This window comes from Arachis hypogaea, chromosome 13 (genome assembly GCF_003086295.3).
Source record: "Arachis hypogaea cultivar Tifrunner chromosome 13, arahy.Tifrunner.gnm2.J5K5, whole genome shotgun sequence".
Taxonomy (NCBI): Eukaryota; Viridiplantae; Streptophyta; class Magnoliopsida; order Fabales; family Fabaceae; genus Arachis; species Arachis hypogaea.
In genome coordinates this window covers 63,982,851-63,999,836 of record NC_092048.1, presented here as the reverse complement: position 1 = coordinate 63,999,836, position 16,986 = coordinate 63,982,851, and the positions used below count along the sequence as shown (strand labels likewise).

The window sequence follows — 16,986 nt, the reverse complement described above, 5'->3', positions numbered from 1 at the left end:
AAACTTAGAATATTGCTCGCCCTCGAGCAATAAACAAAAGAATAGAAGAAGAAGAAGAAGAAATATGGAGAGGGAGAGGGAGAAGTGGTTTCGGCCAAGGAGAGTGTAAAGGGGTGTGTTGTGTGAATTTGAAGAAGAATGGATGGCTTTATATAGGGTAGGGAGGTGGGGTTAAGGTTCGGCCATATGGGTGGGTTTGGGTGGGAAATTGATTTTGAATTTTGAAGGTAGGTGGAGTTTATGAGGTAGGTTTATGGGGAAGAGAAATTGAGGTGATTGGTGAGGGGTTTTTAGAGAAGAGTGTTTATGGGGTTGTGTGGAAGAGAGTGGTGAGGAGAGGTGAGTGGAGGTAGGTGGGATCCTGTGGGGTCCACAGATCCTGAGTGGATCCTGTGGGGTCCACAGATCCTGAGTGGGTCCTGTGGGGTCCACAGATCCTGAGGTGTCAAGGATTTACATCCCTGCACCCATTAGGCATGTAAAAATGCCTTTGTACACAACTCTGGGCTTTCAGCGCCAGGTTGGTGGCCATTTTGGGCGTTCAACGCCCATCTGTGTGCCATTTCTGGCGTTGAACGCCAGAACCATGCCTGTTCTGGCGTTCAGCGCCCAGAAGCTGCCCATTTTGGGCGTTCAGCGCCAGAACCATGCTCTGTTCTGGCGCTGAACGCCAGACAGATGCTCCTCCAGGGTGTGATTTTTCTTCTGCTGTTTTTGATTCCGTTTTCAATTTTTCTATTTATTTTGTGACTCCACATGATCATGAACCTAAGAAAACATGAAAAACAATAAAAATAAGAATTAGATAAACATTGGGTTGCCTCCCAACAAGCGCTTCTTTAATGTCAATAGCTTGACAGTGGGCTCTCATGGAGCCTCACAGATGTGCAGAGCTTTGTTGAGACTCTCCAACACCAAACTTAGAGTTTGGATATGGGAGTTCAACACCAAACTTAGAGTTTGGTTGTGGCCTCCCAACACCAAACTCAGAGTTTGACTGTGGGGGCTCTGGTTGACTCTGCTTGGAGAGAACCTTTTCCTACTTCCTCTCCATGGTTGCAGAGGGAGATTCTTGAGTTTTAAACACAAGGGAGTTCTCATTCCATTGAAGGACTATTTCACCTCTGTCAACATCAATCACAGCTCTTGCTGTGGCCAGGAAAGGTCTTCCTAGGATGATGGATTCATCCTCTTCCTTTCCGGTATCCAGGACTATGAAATCAGCAAGGATGTAAAGGCCCTCAACCTTTACTAATACATCTTCTACTTATCCATAAGCCTGTTTTCTTGAGCTGTCTGCCATCTCCAGTGAGATTTTAGCAGCTTGCACCCCATAGATTCCCAGTTTCTCTATTACAGAGAGGGGCATGAGGTTTATTCCTGAACCAAGGTCACACAGAGCCTTAAAGATCATGGTGCCTATGGTACAAGGGATTATGAACTTTCCAGGATCCTGTCTCTTCTGAGGCAATTTCAGTTGATCCAGATCACTTAGTTCATTGATGAACAAGGGAGGTTCAACTTCCCAAGCATCAATGCCAAATAATTTGGCATTCAGCTTCATGATTGCACCAAGAAACTTGGCAGTTTGCTCTTCAGTGACATCCTCATTCTCTTCAGAAGAGGAATACTCATCAGAGCTCATGAAGGGCATAAGGAGGTTCAATGGAATCTCTATGGTCTCTAGATGAGCCTCAGAGTCCTTTGGTTTCTCAGAGGGAAGCTCCTTATTGATCACTGGACGTCCCAGGAGGTCTTCCTCCTTGGGATTCACGTCCTCTCCTCTCCTTACAGGTTCGGCCATGGCGCTTATGTCAATGGCCTTGCACTCTCCTTTTGGGTTCTCTTCTGTATTGCTTGGGAGAGTATTAGGAGGGATTTCAGTGATCCTTTTACTCAGCTGGCCCACTTGTGCTTCCAAATTTCTAATGGAAGACCTTGTTTCATTCATGAAACTTACAGTGGCTTTAGATAGATCAGAGACTAGATTTGCTAAATTAGAAGCATTTTGTTCAGAGTTCTCTGTCTGTTGCTGAGTTGATGATGGAAAAGGTTTATTATTGTTAAACCTGTTTCTTCTACCATTATTAAAGCCTTGTTGGGGCTTTTGATCCTTCCATGAGAAATTTGGATGATTTCTCCATGTTGAGTTATAGGTGTTTCCATAAGGTTCACCTAAGTAATTTACCTCTGCTATTGCGGGGTTCTCAGGATCATAGGCTTCTTCTTCAGAAGATGCCTCTTGAGTACTGTTGGATGCAGCTTTCATTCCAAGCAGACTCTGAGAGATCATATTGACTTGCTGAGTCAATATTTTGTTCTGAGCCAATATGGCATTCAGAGTGTCAACTTCAAGAACTCCCTTCTTCATAGGCGTCCCATTATTCACAGGATTCCTTTTAGAAGTGTACATGAACTGGTTATTAGCAACCATGTCAATGAGTTCTTGAGCTTCTGCAGGCGTTTTCTTTAGGTGAATGGATCCACCTGCAGAAGTGTCCAGTGACATCTTTGATAGCTCAGATAAACCATCATAGAATATATCCAGGATGGTCCATTCTGAAAGCATGTCAGAAGGACACTTTTTGGTCAACTGTTTGTATCTTTCCCAAGCTTCATAGAGGGATTCACCTTCTTTCTGTCTGAAGGTTTGAACATCAGCTCTAAGCTTGCTTAGCTTTTGAGGAGGAAAGTACTTGGCTAAGAAAGCCGTGACCAGCTTATCCCAAGAGTTCAGGCTGTCTTTGGGTTGAGAATCCAACCATAATCTAGCTCTGTCTCTTACAGCAAAAGGGAAAAGCATGAGCCTGTAGACTTCAGGATCTACTCCATTAGTCTTAACAGTATCACATATCTGCAAGAATTCAGTTAAGAACTGAAAAGGATCTTCAGATGGAAGTCCATGAAACTTGCAGTTCTGCTGCATCAGAGAAACTAACTGAGGTTTCAGCTCAAAGTTGTTTGCTCCAATGGCAGGAATGGAGATGCTTCGTCCATGTAAATTGGAATTAGGTGCAGTAAAGTCACCAAGCATTCTCCTTGCATTGTTGTTGGGTTCGACTGCCATCTCCTTTACTTGTTCGAAATTTTCAATTAAGTTGTCTCTGGATTGTTGTATTTTAGCTTCTCTTAATTTTCTCTTCAGAGTCCTTTCAGGTTCTGGATCAGCTTCAACAAGAATGCCTTTTTCTCTGTCCCTGCTCATAAGAAAGAGGAGAGAAAAAGAGAAGAAGAGGAATCCTCTATGTCACAGTAAAGAGGATCCTTATTGTTAGTAGAAGAAAAGAGGAAGAAATTCGAACACAGATAGAAGAGGGGGGTTCGAATTTGGTGATGATGTGAGGAAGAGATGTTAGTTAATGAATGAATAAATAGAATAGGATGAGAGAGAGAGAGAGGGAATTTTCGAAAATTATTTTTGAAAAGGAGTTAGTGATTTTTGAAATTTGGTTTTTGAAAATGTGTTAGTAATTTTCGAAAATTAAGATTTAAAAAAATAAAATAATTAATAAATTAAAAAAGAAATTTTGAAAAAGAGGGAAGATATTTTCGAAAATGAGAGAGAGAGAGTTAGTTAGGTGGTTTTGAAAAAGTTAAGAAACAAACAAAAAGTTAGTTAGTTAGTTGAAACAAATTTTGAAAAGATAGGAAGTTAGGAAGTTAGAGAAGATATTTTGAAATCAAATTTTTGAAAAAGATAAGATAAGAAGATATTTTGGAAATTAATTTTGAAAAAGATTTGATTTTTAAAATCTCAATTAATGACTTGATTCATAAGAAATCACAAGATATGATTCTAGAACTTAAAGTTTGAATCTTTCTTAACAAGCAAGTAACAAACTTCAAATTTTTGAATCAAAACATTAATTGATTATGTTATTTTCGAAAATTTGGTATAAAAATAAGAAAAAGATTTTTGAAAAATATTTTTGGAATTTCCGAAAATAACTAAGAATTTTGAAAAAGATTTGATTTTTGAAAAAGATTTTGAAAAAAGATAAGATTTTCAAATTGAAAATTTGATTTGACTCATAAGAAACAACTTGATTTTAAAAATTTTTGAAAAAGTCAACTCAAATTTTCGAATTTGATGAAAGAAAAAGGAAAAGATATTTTTTTGATTTTTGAATTTTTATGATGCAAGAGGAAAACACTAAAAGGATGCAATGCATGAAATTTTTAGATCAAAACAATGAATGCATGCAAGAATGCTATGAATGTCAAGATGAACACCAAGAACACTATGAATGTCATGATGAACATCAAGAACATATTTTTGAAAAAATTTTTAATGCAAAGAAAACATGCAAGACACCAAACTTAGAATTCTTTAATGCTTAGACACTAAGAATTCAAGAATGCATATGATAAACATGAAAAGACACAAAACAAAAAATCATCAAGATCAAACAAGAAGACTTACCAAGAACAACTTGAAGATCATGAAGAACACTATGAATGCATGATATTTTCGAAAAATGCAAGATGCATATGCAAGTGACACCAAACTTATGATATAACTCAAGACTCAAACAAGAAACAGAAAATATTTTTGATTTTTATGATTTTCTAATTTTTTTGGATTTTTCTTTTATATTTTTCGCATATTAAAAGGAAAAATAAGGATTCAAAAAATTTTTAATATGAATTCCAGGAATCTTGCCATGTTAGTCTAAAGCTTCAGTCCAGGAATTAGACATGGCTCACTAGCCAGCCAAGCTTTCAAAGAAAGCTCCAGTCCAAAACACTAGACATGGCCAATGGCCAGCCAAGCTTCAGCAGGTGATCATGGATCAGCAGCAGGTGGATGAGCAACAACTAATTTGCTCTTGATAACAAATTGCAGGCCTCAGTCCAAATGAATTTAGACATGGCTTTACAGCCAGCCAGGCTTCACATGCTTCATGAAACACTAGAATTCATTCTTAAAAATTTTGAATAAATTTTTTTGAAAATATTTTTATTTTTTTCAAAAACAGATGAAAAAATTTTTTTGAAAATATTTTTTTTGAAAAATTTTTGAAAACAAAACGAAAAGAAAATTACCTAATTTGAGCAACAAGATGAACCGTCAGTTGTCCAAACTCGAACAATCCCCGGCAACGGCGCCAAAAACTTGGTGCACGAAATTGTGATCTCCAGGCTCGAACAAATCCTGTTAATGGCTCCAAAGCTTGGTGCTCTGATCTTAATTCATAATTGTCACAACTTCGATACAACTAACCAACAAGTGCACTGGGTCGTCCAAGTAATACCTTACGTGAGTAAGGGTCGAATCCCACGGAGATTGTTGGTATGAAGCAAGCTATGGTCACCTTGTAAATCTCAGTCAGGCGGATATAAAATAATTATGGAGTTTTCGAATAATAAATAAAAGAATAGGGATAGAGGTACTTATGTAAATCATTGGTAGGAATTCCAGATAAGCGAATGGAGATGCTTTTCGTTCCTCTGAACCTCTGCTTTCCTGCTATCTTCATCCAATCAGTCTTACTCCTTTCCATGGCTGGCTTTATGTGATACATCACCACTGTCAATGGCTACTTTCGGTCATCTCACGGGAAAATGATCCAATGCCCTGTCACGGCACGGCTAATCGTCTGGAGGCATCACCCTTGTCAATGGCTTCATCTTATCCTCTCAGTGAATAATATGCTCACGCACCCTGTCACGGCATGGCTATTCATCTGTCGGTTCTCGATCATGCTGGAATAGGATTTACTATCCTTTTGCATCTGTCACTAACGCCCTGCAATCGTGAGTTAGGAGCTCGTCACAGTCATTCAATCATTGAATCCTACTCGGAATACCACAGACAAGGTTTAGACCTTCCGGATTCTCTTGAATGCTGCCATCATTCTAGCTTACGCCACGAAGATTCTGGTTAGGAGATCTAAGAGATACTCATTCTAGCTTATTTCATGTAGAACAGAAGTGTTTGTCAGACACGCGTTCATAAGGGAGAAGGATGATGAGCGTCACACATAATCATCACCTTCATCACGTTCTTGGGTGCGAATGGATATCTTAGAAGCGAAATAAGAAGAATTGAATAGAAAACAGTAGTACTTTGCATTAATCTTTGAGGGATAGCAGAGCTCCACACCTTAATCTGTGGAGTGTAGAAACTCTACCGTTAAAAATACATAAGTGAAGGTCCAGGCATGGCCGAGATGGCCAGCCCCCTAAAACGTGATCAAAGGATCATAAGGTAATCCCAAGATGCCTAATACAATAGTAAAAGGTCCTATTTATAATAAACTAGCTACTAGGGTTTACATGAGTAAGTAATTGATGTACAAATCCACTTCCGGGGCCCACTTGGTGTGTGCTTGGGCTTGGGCTTGAGTGTTACACGTGTAGAGGTCCTTTCTGGAGTTGAACGCCAGCTTTTGTGCCAGTTTGGGCGTTCAACTCTGGTTTTGGCTCCTTTTCTGGCGCTGGACGCCAGATTTGGGTAGAAGGCTGGCGTTGAACGCCAGTTTACATCATCTATTCTTGGCCAAAGTATGGACTATTATATATTTCTGGAAAGCCCTGGATGTCTACTTTTCAACGCAATTAGAAGCGCGCCATTTCGAGTTCTGTAGCTCCAGAAAATCCACTTTGAGTGCAGGGAGGTCAGAATCCAACAGCATCAGCAGTCCTTTTTCAACCTCTGAATCTGATTTCTGCTCAAGTCCCTCAATTTCAGCCAGAAAATACCTGAAATCACAGAAAAATACACAAACTCATAGTAAAGTCCAGAAATGTGAATTTAACACAAAATCTATTAAAAACATCCCTAAAAGTAACTAGATCCTACTAAAAACATACTAAAAACAATGTCAAAAAGCGTATAAATTATCCGCTCATCAAGCACACCCTGGAGGACAGTCTTACTCGCATTTAAACGCCAGTAAGGATAGCAGAATGGGAGTTTAACGCCCAGTCTGGCAGCATTCTGGGCGTTTAATGCCAGAAAAGGGTGTCTGGCATCTGGCTGGCGTTAAACGCCAGAAATGGCAAACAGACTGGCGTTTAACGCCAGAAAAGGGTGTCTGGCTGGCGTTAAACGCTAGAAAGGGGTAGCAGACTGGCGTTTAACGCCAGGAAAGGTAGGAGAGCTGGCATTAAACGCCAGAATTGGCACACAGAGGGCGTTTAAACGCCAGAATGGTGCAGGGACTCGAATTCCTTGACACCTCAGGATCTGTGGACCCCACAGGATCCCCAACTACCCCAACTCACTCTCTCTCCTCTTCACAGCTCTCCATAACACTCTTCCCCATACACCCTTGACCAATCACCTTAATACCTCTTCCCCAAACACCCTTCACCTATCAAATCTTACCCTCTTCTCCATACTCTCTTCACCACTCACATCCATCCATCAAAACCCCACCTACCTCACCATTTAAATTCAAACCATTTCCCTCCCAAACCCACCCCTTCATGACCGAATTCCCTCTTTCCCCTACCCTATAAATACCCCTCCTCACTACCTTCAATTTCACAAAAGATACACACTACTACCCCCTTGGCCGAATTCAATCCTCCCCTCCATCTCCTCCAATTCTTCTTCTTCTTCTTCTTCTTCTTCTTCTTCTTCTTCTCATTTCTTTCTTCTTTTGCTCGAGGACGAGCAAATATTTTAAGTTTGGTGTGGAAAAAGCTCTGCTTTTTTTTGTTTTTCCATAACCATTAATGGCACCTAAGGCCGGAGAAACCTCTAGAAAGAGGAAAGGGAAGACAATTGTTTCCACCTCCGAATCATGGGAGATGGAGAGATTCATCTCAAAAATCCATCACTAAAAAGAGGATGGAGCAAACATGAGAGCCCACTCATGGACCTCAGCAAGAGCATGAGGAAATTTCTCATCAAGAAATCCTTGAGATGCCTCAAAGGATGCACTTTCCTCCACATAACTATTGGGAGCAACTCAACACTTCTCTAGGAGATTTGAGTTCTAACATGGAGCAACTAAGAGTGGAGCACCAAGAGCACTCCATCATCCTCCATGAAATTAGAGAGGACCAAAAGGCCATGAGAGAGGAGCAACAAAGGCAAGGAAGAGACATTGAAGAGCTCAAGGACTCCATAAGATCTTCAAGAGGAAGAACTAGCCGCCATCACTAAGGTGGACCCGTTCTTTAATTTCCTTGTTCTTTATTTTCTATTTTTTGTTCCCTATGCTTTATGTTTTATCTATGTTTGTGTCTTTATTACATGATCATTAGTATTTAGTGTCTATGTCTTAAAGCTATGAATGTCCTATGAATCCTTCACCTTTCTTAAATGAAAAAATGTTTTCTGAAAAAGAAAAAGAAGTACATGAATTTCGAATTATATCTTGACAATAATCTAATTATTTTGATGTGGTGGCAATACTTTTTCTTTTCTGAATGAATGCTTGAACAGTGTATATTTTTGATATTGTTGTTTATGAATGTTAAAATTATTGGCTCTTGAAAGAATAATGAAAAAGGAGAAATGTTATTGATAATCTGAAAAGTCATAAAATTGATTCTTAAAGCAAGAAAAAGTAGTGAAAAAGAAGAAGCTTGCGAAAAAAAGGCGAAAAATTAAAAAAAAAAGAAAGAAAAAGAAAAAGCAAGCAGAAAAAGCCAATAGCCCTTTAAACCAAAAGGCAAGGGTAAAAAGGATCCAAGGCTTTGAGCATTAATGGATAGGAGGGCCCAAAGGAATAAAATCCTGGCCTAAGCGGTTAAACCAAGCTGTTCCTAACCATGTGCTTGTGGCATGAAGGTGTCAAGTAAAAAGCTTGAGACTAAGCGGTTAAAGTCGTGGTCCAAAGCAAAAAGAGTGTGCTTAAGAGCTCTGGACACCTCTAACTGGGGACTCTAGCAAAGCTGAGTCACAATCTGAAAAGGTTCACCCAGTTATGTGTCTGTGGCATTTATGTATCCGGTGGTAATACTGGAAAACAAAATGCTTAGGGTCACGGCCAAGACTCATAAAGTAGCTGTGTTCAAGAATCAACATACTGAACTAGGAGAATCAATAACACTATCTGAATTCTCAGTTCCTATAAATGCCAATCATTCTGAACTTCGAAGGATAAAGTGAGATGCCAAAACTGTTCAGAAGCAAAAAGCCACTAGCCCCGCTCATCTAATTGGAATTGAGCTTCATTGATATTTTAAATTTATTATATTTTCTCTTCTTTTTATCCTATTTTGTTTTTAGTTGCTTGGGGACAAGCAACAATTTAAGTTTGGTGTTGTAATGAGCGGATAATTTATACCCTTTTTGGCATTGATTTTACATAGTTTTTAGTATGTTTTAGTTAGTTTTTGTTCTATTTTTATTAGTTTTTATTCAAAAATCACATTTCTGGACTTTATTATGAGTTTGTGTGTTTTTCTGTGATTTCAGGTATTTTCTGGCTGAAATTGAGGGACCTGAGCAAAATTCTGATTCAGAGGCTGAAAAAGGACTGCAGATGCTATTGGATTCTGACCTCCCTGCACTCCAAGTGGATTTTCTGGAGATACAGAAGCCCAATTGGTGCGCTCTCAATTGTGTTGGAAATTATACATCATGGGCTTTCTAGCAATATATAATAGTCCATACTTTGCCCGAGATTTGATGGCCCAAATTGGCATTCAAAGTCAGCCTAAAAGTTCTGGCGTAAAACGCCCAAACTGGCACCAGAATTGGAGTTAAACGCCCAAACTGGTAACATAGTTGGCGTTTAACTCCAGGAACAGCCTAAGCACGAAAAAGCTTCAATGCTTAGCCCAAGCACACACCAAGTGGGCCCCAGAAGTGGATTTCTGCACTATCTGCACTTAGTTACTCATTTTCTGTAAACCCTAGGTTACTAGTTTAGTATAAAAACTACTTTTAGAGACTTATTTATCATCTATCTTGGAAATCTATCATACTTTTAGAGACCTCCATGGGACTCTGGCCATTCGGCCATGCCTAACCCTCTTTTCACTTATGTATTTTCTACGGTGGAGTTTCTACACCCCATAGATTAAGGTGTGGAGCTCTGCTATTCTTCATGAATTAATGTAAGTACTATTGTTTTTCCTTCAATTCACGCCTACTTCTTCTCCAAGATATACTGTTGTTCTTAATTCAGTTAAGTCAGAATGAAGGGGTGACCCGTGTCAATCACCCACTATCTTCATTACTCGCTTAGCCAAGATCCGCGTGCCTGACAACCCCAAGTGGTCTACATGATGTTCAACATAGTCATTGGATGACAGCCAGAGTATATTCTCTTGGGTCTCTAATCAATGATTCACATCGCCTCTCCTGACAACAAAGCATCTGAATCTGAGATTAGAACCTTCGTGGTATAGACTAGAACCATTGGCAGCATTCCTGAGATCCGAAAAGTCTAAACTTTGTCTGTGGTATTCCGAGTAGGATCTAGGAAGGGATGACTGTGACAAGCTTCAAACTTACGAATGTTGGGCGCAGTGACAATGTGCAAAAAGACAATGGTCCTATTCCGACGCTAGCGGGAACCGACAGATGATTAGCCGTGCGGTAGCTGTACATGGTATTTTTCATCCGAGACGAGAAATCTGATAATTAATTAGCCGTACAGAGATTGTACATGGATTTGTTTTCATCCGAGAGGATCATACAGCTTGCCATGGAAGGAGGTAACGCATGGTTGGAAGAAGGCAACAGAAAAGCAGAGGTTCAGAAGCAACAATGCATCTCCATACGCTTATCTGACATTTCCACCAGTAAATTACATAAGTAACTTTATTTTATTTTATGTTTTATTTATATTTAAATTATCAAAACCTCATAACCAATTTAATCCGCCTGACTGAGAATTACAAGGATGACCACAGCTTGCTTCAAGCTGACAATCTCCGTGGGATCGACCCTTACTCACGTAAGGTTTATTACTTGGACGACCCAGTGCACTTGCTGGTTAGTTGCATCGGAGTTGTGAAAAGTGTGAATCACAATTTCATGCACCAGTGGTTTGTGTTGCGAAAGTTGCTTGGGTTAGAATTTCTTTGCCACTGGCTCTGGTTTTCTCCCCATCTCAGGTTGGGGTGGTTCTTCCATGAGGGATTGTATGTATCCCCATGGAAGTCATTTGGTCCAGAGCTTGGATTTTGCATGTAGTGGACTTGTTCAGGATGCTGTTCACTGTTGTTGTATACTTCATAGATCTCTTCACTCTGCCCCCACACCATTGGAGGTTGGTTGGTTGTGCTCGCTACAGCTAGTTGCAATCCATCCATCCTCTTTGACATCATCTCCATTTGTTGTTGAAGTTGCTGGTGCATGAGTTTGTTTTGAGCTAGGATTGCATCCACTCCTTCAAGTTCATAAACACCTCTTTTGGGAGCTGTTTGTCTTTCCAAAGAATAGAAGTATTGATTGATCGCAACCATGTCTATGAGGTCATGTGCTTCTTGTGCAGTCTTCATCATTTGCAATGACCTTCCTGAAGAGTAGTCCAAGGCTTTTCTTGCCTTCATGGATAGACCTTCATAGAAGTTTTGGAGCTTAACCCACTCACTAAACATGTCCTCAGGACATCTTCTAATTAATTCTTTATACCTTTTCCAGGCCTCATATAATGACTCTCCCTCTAGTTGTTTGGAGGTCTGCACTTCAGTTTTTAACTTGATGATTCTTTGAGGGGGATAGAACTTGGCTAAGAACTTGCTAACCAAGTCATCCCAGTTGGTAATGCTCTCTTTTGGGAACGTTTCTAGCCAGTGAGAGGCTTTGTCCCTTAGAGAAAATGGGAATAAGAGAAGCTTGTAAATGTCCGGATGTACTCCATTGGTCTTGACAGTGTCACATATTCTCAAGAAAACAGAGAGATGTTGATTTGGATCTTCAGCAGCACTTCCTCTATATTGGCAGTTGTTCTAAACTAGAGTGATGAGCTGTGGTTTGAGCTCTAAATTATGGGCATGGACATTGGGAGTAAGGATGTTGCTCCCATAATTTCTTGGATTAGGGATGGTATAGGAGGCTAACACTCTCCTTGGAGGCTGGCCATTGTTGTTGGCAACCTTCTCTGGTGGATTGTGAAGGTTGTCCTCTATCTTTTGATATCCTTCTTCTGAATCTTCTTCTCCAATCACTCCCTTCCCTCTTGCTTCTCTTCTTATCTTTAGGAAGGTTCTTTCAGGTTCAGAATCAAAGGAAGTGGATGCACCTCTTCTTCCCCGTGGCATACACAACACAAAACAAACCCAAAGAAAGTAGACACAATGTGTCAAACGGTTAGTAGGCTTGAAAGAAAATAATATAAAATGCTTAATCGAGACTATCACATACTTAATCATTGTCAATCTTAATCGATCCCCGGAAACGGCGCCAAAAACTTGATGGAGGGAAAACGTATCCGCACAAACTACCGGCAAGTATACCGGGTCGCATCAAGTAGTAAAACTCACAAGAGTAAGGTCGATCCCACAGGGATTGATGGAACAAGCAACTTTAGTTGGGTAATTAGTCTAGTCAAGCGAATATTGAAAGGAGTTTGGTGAAATTTAATAGACGGAATATAAATTGCAAGAAAGTAAGATAGCAAAATATAAAGTACTAGAAATTTAAATGCTGGAAAGTAAAGGACTAGAGAATTAAATGTTGAAAAGTAAATGACAGAAACTTAAATGACAAGAAATGTAAATGGGCTGAATCTTAAATTGCAAGAAAGTAAAGGCACAAATGTAAATGACGCTAGAAAGTAAATTGCATGAAAAGTAAAAGGGTCTTGGGTGCTGGGAATCAAGAAAGCAGTAAATCAAAGCAATTAAAGTAAATTCAAGGTAACTAAAATGTGTAATATCAAAGAGAAAGATTCATTAGGGATTGGAGATATCATAATCCATCATGAATCAAATGGGTCTCAACTTCATTCTCAATCATATGAAGTAGATCTATGGCGGATTGTAATTGATTGAGTCCCAATTTCTTGGCAACCTAATCTCTCTAATTACAATCAATTTGCCAATTCCTTGATCCAATTTTCATGAGAAGAGGTTAAGTGCTTATCTCTTATCCATATGCCACACAAATCCTCAAGACCTTAATTCCTCTCGAATGGTGTTGGTCAAGAGAATTGTGAAGGATAGAGCTTCAATTCTAATGCCCATGATTCCCCTTCCAAAGCTCACATAGGCATTCAATGGATTCAAATCCCCTTCCAGAGTGAGCGAATCACAATCAATATAGAAGATATCCTTTAGCTACAACAAGCAAATTGAGAAGAAGAAGAATTTCATTCAATCATGTGAAATACAATAGAGCTCCAGCCCCTAGTGAAATGGGGATTTCGTTCATCATTGCTCAGCTAAGCAAAAAGGAAAAGAAAAGTACATGAAACTAAAGAAAGTATAAAGAAAATGATTTCAGGGTTTCCCAATTAGGGTCCCTGCTTCCCAGCCTTTTTTTCTAACTTCAAAAACTATCCTATTTATACACTTTTCAGATCAATCTCCAAGTCTTTGGATGTGGGCTTTGGCCTTAGTTTTAAGCAGTTAGGAGTGGCTCTCTCTGAAGTTAGCCAAGGCATTAATTCACTAACGTGCATATGCTTGCATGGATGCCATCGATGCTGAAAGCTTGTATTGGTGTTAGTCACCAGTGTTAGTGTACTAACGGTGGCTAACGTTACCTTCAAAACCCTTTAGGAACGTTGCCATTGGTGTTAGTTCACTAATGTTACTACCAACGCTCCTTCAGTCACACGTACGCATCGCTCACGTGTATGCGTCACTAACAAATTTCCCAGCCCAAACTTGAAGTTTTATCGAAGACGTTAGTGTGCTAACTTGAAGTAACGTTAGCACACTAACGTTGGCACCTCTTCTTTGCTAGCAACGTTGGTGATCTTAACTTTGGGCCATCAACATTGGTTGTTAACTTGGCAAAGTTAGTGAGCCTAACTTTGGCCACTAACTTTGCTTCCTCTTTGAACCAAAGTTAGTAAGCAAAGTTAGTGAGCCTAACTTTGGCCACTAACTTTACTACCTCTTTGAACCAAAGTTAGTGAGAAAAGTTAGTGAGCCTAACTTTGGCCACTAACTTTGCTACCTTTTTTAACCAAATGTTGATGAGCAATGTTAGTGAGCCAACTTAGGCGACTAACGTTGCTTCTTCCTTCCTTGGCAACTTTAATGAGCAAAGTTAGTGAGCCTAACTTTGGCCACTAACTTTGCTACCTCTTTGAACCAACGTTAATGAGCAATGTTAGTGAGCCAACTTAGGCCACTAACATTGCTTCTTCCCACCTTGGCAGCATTGATGGGCAACGTTAGTGAGCTAACTTTGGTCACTAAAGTTGCCTTCTTCCTTCTTTTCAACGTTAGCCATAGTGTTGGTGCATTAACTTTGACCACTAACGCTATGGCCTCTTCTTCTTCTCTGCCCTTACTTTGCTTCTTCTTACCTATCATCAAGCAAACAAAATGCATCAAAGTATTGCCATAATCACAAGATAGTGCATCATTCATTGCATCAAGTAATTGTTGTATAAATCTCATGAAAATGCACATAATTAACAATGTTTGATTGAATCAAGACATGAATACATATCTCATCAAAATGCTTACTTATTGCCAAAGAAAGTGCATGAAACCAAGTGAAAACAAATGAAAAAGGCTTGTGAAACTAGCCTAAGATGCCTAGGCATCATTGCCGGGTATTGTTCGATTTTGAACAAACTAATGGATTATTTTGTTGCTTAGATTAGGTACTTTTTAATTTTGTTTGAGTCTTTTGTTTCTCTTTTTCGAAAAAATAAAAATTTTTTCAAAAATCTTTGTTTTCTTTATAATCTTTATCTTTTTGTTTGAGTCTTTGTTCTTGTTCGTGGTAAAAGTTTCAAACTTCTTGGTGTCTTTTTTAAAAAAATTTCAAAATTAGTGTCTTTTGTTTGAGTCTAGTGTCAAATCTTAAGTTTGGTATCCTTTAGTTGTTCTTTCTTTTTTTTGAATTTTCGAAAATCATCCTTGTGTTCTTTCTTGATATTCAAGTTGTTCTTGTTTTTCTTTTTGTTTTGATCTTTAAAATTTTTAAGTTTGGTGTCTTTGGGTGTTTTTCTTTAAAATTTTCAAATTCTAGTGTCTTTTGATCTAAAAATTTTAAGTTTGGTGTCATTTAGTTGTTTTTCTCTTTCTTTATTAATTCAAAAATCAATCAAAAAAAATATCTTTTCTATCTTTTTTATCTTAATTTTCGAAAATATCAAAAAGATTTCGAAATTTAATTTCAAAATTACTATCTTATCTTATCTTAATTTCAAATCTTTTCAAAAATCATATCTTTTTCAAAATTACTATTTTATCTTTTTATCTTTCTTTAAAATTCAAAAATCTTATCTTATCTTATTTCAAATTTCAAATTTCAAAAACAAATCTTTTTCAAAAATCAAATTTCAAATCTTATCTCTTTTAAATCTTTTTCAAATCTTTTCAAATTCTTATCTTATCTTTTCTAATTTCAATTTTTAAAATCAAATCTTTTTTAAATCTTTTCAAATTCTATCTTATCTTTTCCAATTTTAAATTCAAATCTTTTCTAATCTTCTATCTTAATTTCAAATCTTTCTTAATTAGTTACTTGTATTCTCTTTCTCCTTTTTCAAAACTTCCTAACTAATTCTTCTTTCTCTCTCTTCTAATTTTCGAAAATATCTTCTCTCTTTCTCTCTCTCCTTTTTCGAAAATCACACTTTAATTTTCAAATATTTTTAGTTAATTAGCTTCAATTTTCGAATTTAATTAATAAATAAAATAAAAACAAAATTATTTTCCCTTTTTACTTCTAATTTTTGAATTCTTCGTTCTTCATAGCCAAATTCTATCCCTCTTCTCTCTATCATCATTCTTCTTTCTTCTTCACATCTCACAAGGAATTCTCTATACGGTGTCATAGAGATTTCTTTTCTTCTGTTGTAGTATAGTAAAGGAATGGAATCCATGACTAAATCTAATGATAAAAAAGTGAAAGGGCATTCTAAGGTAACTCGTTTTTTGTTTTAAATAAAAAAAAATCGAACAAATTACATACAATAAAAAAGAGGAGGCCCCGATTTTTCCGACTTTTTTCCATAGAAATTCAAGAATTAAGTTAAAGAACAAAGTTTCTTTTTATTATTATAATTTTAATTATTTTATTAATATCTTTTTTTAATTCTTTATTTTAAATTATTAAATATTTCGAAATAGAACTGAATAAATATTCTATTTTAGAATAGAAAGAAGAAATAGAAATATTCTAGAAACTAGAAATAAAAAAATATTTTGAAATTCTTTTTTCGGGATATCGCAATGGAAATAATATGAATTCTGTTTAATTCTATTGTAATACATTCTTAATTCTATTCTATCTTTATTCCCTTTTTCTATTCGAAATCTTATTGTTGGGTCAACCCCCATTCTTTTGTTTGTCCACTACATAATGTGGTATACTGTATTCATTAAGATGATATTTTATCTTATCTCAAAAAGGTTCCGCTTAAAGAAGGGAATCAACAAGTATTATTCTATATAAATAGAATAAAAAAAGATTTTCTATTTCGATATTTTGCTACAATCAAAAAACAATCGGACTCTAGGAAAAGATAAAAATAAAATCTCTCCTAGAATTCTAAAATCTCGTTTTCCCTATTTTGATTTCTACTGTGCTTAATATTCTCTAACTATTTTTCTTATATTAAAACAATAAAAAACTAATAATTATTTTCTATTGTAGGACATTGAAATCTGAAAACAGTGACATAATCATATTGCTCTAATTTATGGGGTTGAAAAAATGCAAAGTAAAATAGTCTTCTTCACTATATATACTATGACTGACTAGTATTGCAATACAAGAAATTCTCTAAATACGGTAGAAAAAGACTCAAAAGAATCAAAGGTTCGGTCCTTTTTCTTAAATTTTTTATTATACAGAATAGAATTACAGTACATAATTTATCGACTAAAATTTAGTTCTTTTACCGGCTTAGGCTTAATATGTTCATAAATTCATGGACC

The 16,986-nt window shown here is 37.4% G+C and overlaps 1 non-coding gene across 1 annotated transcript; it reads left to right on the top strand.

The window, feature by feature from the left end:
- The first annotated feature begins 2,563 nt into the window (after positions 1–2,563).
- On the top strand, positions 2,564–2,671 carry LOC112738812 (small nucleolar RNA R71). The gene has a single exon (XR_003169766.1). It is a non-coding gene; the product is annotated as a small nucleolar RNA R71 (small nucleolar RNA).
- Positions 2,672–16,986: the final 14,315 nt, after the last annotated feature.